The sequence below is a fragment of the Dermacentor albipictus genome, chromosome 9, assembly GCF_038994185.2.
Source record: "Dermacentor albipictus isolate Rhodes 1998 colony chromosome 9, USDA_Dalb.pri_finalv2, whole genome shotgun sequence".
NCBI classification, from domain to species: Eukaryota; Metazoa; Arthropoda; class Arachnida; order Ixodida; family Ixodidae; genus Dermacentor; species Dermacentor albipictus.
In genome coordinates this window covers 114,552,995-114,558,722 of record NC_091829.1, presented here as the reverse complement: position 1 = coordinate 114,558,722, position 5,728 = coordinate 114,552,995, and the positions used below count along the sequence as shown (strand labels likewise).

Sequence of the window (5,728 nt, the reverse complement as noted above, 5' to 3'; positions counted from 1 at the left end):
CGTTATCTGAGCGCCCCCCCTCCCCCCCAGCTTTGCGTCCATCGGAAATTATCACCAAGACAGAGCGAGGGTGGCGCAAGACCGGGCTAGAGCAACGGCTAGAGGAGGAGAAGCGCGCTAAACTAGCGCATCCCGCATCCCTCTCCCGGCTTGCGCGCGTTTTATCACGTGACCTCCTATAGATACTTGGGGCGCCCATCGAGCCCGGCTCAGCCTCGAACACTTCCTTTAACGCGCACAGCCAACGGCGCGGGATAGGATCTTATCGCACTTGACTTTATACGAAAGCTCACGGTAACACCGACAGATATATTTTGACGGTTGTGTCCATATAATTGCTATCGCAAAATTCGCAATAAATAGAAATTTTTACCAAGGACCAACCACACTGCTTCTCCATGTCGTGAGAGAGCGGTGAACGATAGTTCTAGAAAATGTGCTGCTAAATCTCCGCCAAATGACTACGCTCGCATTTGGTGATCGCGGCACACAGTCGCAAGAACTTGTGGAGGAAATGCCGGAGTTCTGGCAGCTTCAGGTGCACTAGATTATTCAGCAACATGGGCGGCTTTGTAGTTCTACCTCACATCAGAGCAAACTGCACTAGACGGAAATCAAGGGCAGCAGCACCGTTATATCTAAGGAAATTAAGGACAATTACGCCGCGTCTTCACACTTCGAGCATGCTCCGACAGCCCACCGATAGATATTTCAAACGCAACCACGCTCGGACGAGCAAATTTTGCTTCTGCCAAGTGAACGTAGCGGGTATTTCAACACGCGTATTAAATTCATGGCTGTTTCATTCGTGAACATTACTTAAGTGACGTAAAATTATCAGTGAGCAAAACAGTTTTTATTTCAACGCGAGTAAACAAAACCGAAACTAGCGCAACTGTTCTGCTCAGTTGTGCAGCTACAAAATGATCCAAAGCCGAAGCCGTCAATAGCATGACGCCATTTTAAAGTTGCGCTGCATCACGCACGAGTGTACATTGTCGTTGAGTGGTTCTGAAATCGCTGCGCTAGGGACGACTGCAACCAAGCGTTGCGACAAGTTACGGTGGGAGCTTCTGTCCGTGCTGTGTGATTGCGACGAGGGGACCGCCGCCAGCAGCAGCGTTTCGCCGATTTCGTCTTTGCCGACATCGAGCAAGTGCGCTCGCCGGAAGCGTCCGAAGTGCTGCGGTTTGCACTGCATCTTTCATTATGATATGGGAGATCGCAACGGACAGAGACGACCAGATGCATACGAACCACTACCAGCGGGGACCTGTGCCATATTTCTCTTAACGTCTCAGGTAAGCATATCAGCTTTTGTTCCGAGTTTACAAACGGCGCGGACTCGGTCCTTCCGGTATGGCTACATTTTGCGCCACGTTTCTCTTGGCAGTTCACAGACGTTTCTTGGGCATGCGTGCGCGTATGTATGCGAAAATACTACTGGCAGACGGAAGCCTCAGGAGAGCATCTGAAATTATTGCAAAGCTGTACTGCCAGGAGAAACACCGTTCTTAACGACTCCGGTGACGAGTGGCCTGTCGCATCGAAAGATCCGTAGAATATCAAGTACTGTCCTGCGTAACTTGAAGTGTAGATACAATACTAGTACCAGTGTAACTTTCGCTGGCGAAGACAGGTAGTCGAAAAGACAGCTTGTGTATTCTGAAGATTTACTAGCGCTTTAGGTATATTACCGCGAATAATAAAAGCGCTACAACGCTGTATGGCAGTGTCAGGCGATGTGGCAGCACAGATATCTTAAGAGCGGTAAAGCGGCTGCATGCACAAGCGAACAGACACAGCGCTTTAAAAGCGCTGAAACAGAACAAATTTTATGTGCATTTGGCTGTAAGTAGAAAACAGAAAATACGTTAGCTGACAATCTAAGCCGATGTATAATGTTATTATTTTTTATGTAATCTTTATTTTCATGGTGATAAATATTTAAAAGCATGAATTTGCTGCAACCTTTATATAGTAAATCCTACTAGGCGCACAAAACCTGGCTGTGTTATGCACAGAATTTGTGGTATTCCTACTGGATTTTCTATTTTGAGTCCGGTATTTTATGAAAACGAGGGTCTTTTTATTTGTAGTCTTATGTTAGTGCAGATATTTGGCAAGCAGAAATGAATCGATTCCAAGGTGGTACCTCTTGGTGAGCTACATATAAACCCAAGTTTCTCCTGTCTTGGCTATTGTAATGTGCATATAACAATTTTAAGTATATACTGCTGTAGTTGGCTTAGTCGCTGTCGCGTATTTTGTAAAAGTAGAAGGCTATGATTATTTTACTGTTTTCATGCAGAAATACCTTTCTTCGTTGTACCAAGAAACGCTCACAGCATTAAATGAAATGAAGTGTGATGTATTATTCTGCTAATTTAATAAAGGAAATTTCGTCTGCACTGCATCAGAGATTAGTTTACTTTCTTTTACTAAACAATGCGTTATCTCCTCTGCTACGGCTGTTCTGTGTATTTTTGTAATTTTGAAATGTACTTTATTTTAGGTATTCAAGAAATGCCAACATCCAGAAGAAGACGCCATCTTATCCAGCACGTTATTGGTGAGACAGATCGTAGCAGGGACTTTCGCATATCTCATTAGCATAAGATGCTATTTGTTGTAATTTTTGTGTCCACTTTCCTGGCCTTTATTCATTTCAGCATTATTGTGCAAAGGGTAATACTTTTACATCGAGATAAAGTAATTGTCCAAAGGAGAGACATAGCTGGAGGAGATGGCACACATGAGCCTCCTTTGTCCGTATCTCTATGTTGCGCCGTTACTCTGTCATTGTCTACCAACAAGCCCAAGTTCTTCATCAGCTACATTTACTAATTCTTCGTTACTACAATTTCATTGATACAACATTGAAAGTGCAGAGGTACACAGGAAGACAGAGACTTGAAATGATGAAGAGCCGTAGAACAAGGAGCATCGCTGGAGCCAATGTTTCGACAAAGAGAAGGAGATAAGTTTTCTTGTCAAAACATTAGCTCCAGTAAAATTTCTTGTTCTATCACTATTTATGATTAAAAGACAGCATTATTGCTCTTGCTGAAGTATTATGCATTATGGAATAAAAATTGGCAGGGTTAAATGTCAGGAATGTGATATTTCTTGTGTATTTTAATGCTACAGCGAAAGCCAGAAAAACAATATGTAGAGAACCACGCTGTTACTTGTCACTACCCAGTTTGGCCAGCTTCATCAGAGCGTGCACTTTGTTGCATTATCGACCACTGGAATTCATTAATTGAATTGCTTCGTCATTACTTATATTTAGAGATGCTGAACTTGTTTTAATGCAGCTTAACATAGTGTGTGTAAAAAATATACAATGACATTTTAAGAGGCTTGCAGTTGACTAGCAGATCACTTGATGGTATGAGCTCAGGTTTCCACTGAGCTTCCGTGCACAAATCGGATGCACATTCTCTTTTTTTCATTGCTTGGATTTTCATAAGCATAAGTACCATTTCTTCTTTGTCAATGTTCTAGTTGTGTTGTGGGACCTAACTGTTTACATTTATTTGTATTGGTATCCATGTTCCACAGACTGCTTAATTTTTCTTGTAAATTGTGACATGGTAGGACTAAGAGCATTTGTGCAAATTTGCTGCAGGTACACTCTGGTGGCTCCCGCCCCTGCATCCTACCACCACTGTGTCCTGACTACGTCCACTAGGGAGTTTGAAACCTTTGGCGGCTCCTGCCGCTGCGTCCTGCCACCACCATGTCCTGACTATGTCCACTAGGGAGTTGGCAGCCTTCGTGATGATGCCAAGCAGGCTGGAAGCCAACAGAAAGATTAATGTAAATACATGTGATTAAGTGGCAACTTTTTGAGTGAAGTGGCTTGTAGCCACTCAGCAATGAAAGAGTTAACTTCAAAGCAGTTTAGACTCCCTGCTATCGGTGCAGGAATGCTCAAGTCCATGCAGTTTGCCTTAGCCGCCAAAAGGCTCTGTGGATTAGACGAAACGCGCTGCAAATTTTGAAACCAGTAGGAGACCACTTGTACATTTTTTTTCTTGCTTAACAAAAAACTGCTTTGATAAAGCTTTAGCAATCTAAAAAGAATACGGTGTACACTCATACATGGTATTGGGCATAAATTTACTAGGACTGCCTCAAGAGTAAGTATGCCGATAAACACACCAAAACTGACTTTTTTTTGCTAGTTCATCCGCATCTCTGTGCACTGCTGTATAATTTATGTTCCTGAAACCAGTATTTGCATGCAGCGCAACTCCTAAATATGTGGATTACATAAATTTGCAGCTTTTGCTGTAAGCCAGATTCATGAAAATGTTAATTGGCCATTTTGTCCATGTTTAATGACCCATAATAAACTGAGCAGTGGCTAATAAGCAGTTCAATTTTTGGTGTAAGGCCTCTTTTTTATGGTTCCGAAAAATTTGGCCCCTTTAATGAAGGAACCAATTTTTCTGCTATGCCTTTTATGATGCATAGATTGGTGCATTACACAAAATCTCAGTGCTTGCGCCAGTAAAAAAACTTTTTAAGTTAAGTATTTTTTGAAATTAACATTTGCGCTATATTGAAGGGCCTCCAGTTCTTCAAAAAAAATTTCAAGTGGTCGTGTGCCAGGTCGGTACAGCTCGCATGGAATTGCCTACTTACACAAATAGGGAGGGCCATGCCCTCCGTGGTTGCTCAGTGGCTATGGTGTTGGGCTGCTGAGCACGAGGTCGCAGGATTGAACCCCGGCCACGGCGGCCGCATTTCGAGAGGGGCGAAATGCGAAAACACCTGTGTACTTAGATTTAGGTGCACATTAAAGAACCCCAGGTGGTCGAACTTTCCGAAGTCCTCCACTACGGCGTGCCTCATGATAAGAAAGTGGTTTTAGCAAGTAAAACCCCATAATTTAAATTTTTTTAGGGTGGGCCAAGTACACTTGACTTTATGTTAAGATACTATTATTCATCTACAAAAGACAAAATGAAACATTCCATCCTATAAACAGCTCTTAACACTCATTTACACTTTTGCACATCTTTATACCTGAAGTCTGGTGGCTTGTGTCTGTTTTCATTATCTGCTATGTGCCCATGGTAAACTTCAGGTTTGCCCTATGGTGAAGAATATTGTGGTGCTTATAGATATCGATCTGTGTTTTTCAGGTTGCCTCGAAATTTTACCAAAGCCGTACCACACACGGGCCAGGCCTCTTGCAAACGGCGTATAACCAGGCTCAACACATGAGTGTCGAGTGAGTCCGGAGATCAAGGCAACCTGCTGTGCGACCAGCGTGCAACCTTTGGTGACCTCTCTACATGTTCCGCCTATTTCACAGCTGCACCTCAGCTGCAACTTATCCAAACAGCATCACCAACTGTGGTCACTCATCAAACCATGGATGAATGTTAGGGTGGAGTGATTTGAAGAGACATTCTATTTGTCTCTTCAAATTCTTAGCAAATACTTGTGTTATTATAATTAATATGTGTCTTTAGTGCCTAGTTTTTAATGGTTCCTTTCTATTAGAATTCTCACCATCGATTCCTGCTATTACTATAATGTATGTCTTTATGCCCAGTTTTTCGTAGTTCTTTTGTACTTGTGTATGTAATTGATAGATTCATACTTGTTATACAGAAGGCTAAAATGCAAACTTACAGCATTCTTTTCTTTCTTTTGATTATCTACAGCACTGCAAAGTGTTCAAGAAATGTAACCTAACGTGAGCTCT

The 5,728-nt window shown here is 42.6% G+C and overlaps 1 long non-coding RNA gene across 1 annotated transcript; it reads left to right on the top strand.

Annotated features, from left to right (window-relative positions):
* Positions 1 to 999: 999 nt before the first annotated feature.
* LOC139049633 (uncharacterized) lies at positions 1,000 to 5,479 on the top strand. The gene is made up of 4 exons (XR_011508444.1): positions 1,000 to 1,301; positions 2,516 to 2,572; positions 3,635 to 3,825; positions 5,160 to 5,479. It is a non-coding gene; the product is annotated as an uncharacterized lncRNA (long non-coding RNA).
* Positions 5,480 to 5,728: the final 249 nt, after the last annotated feature.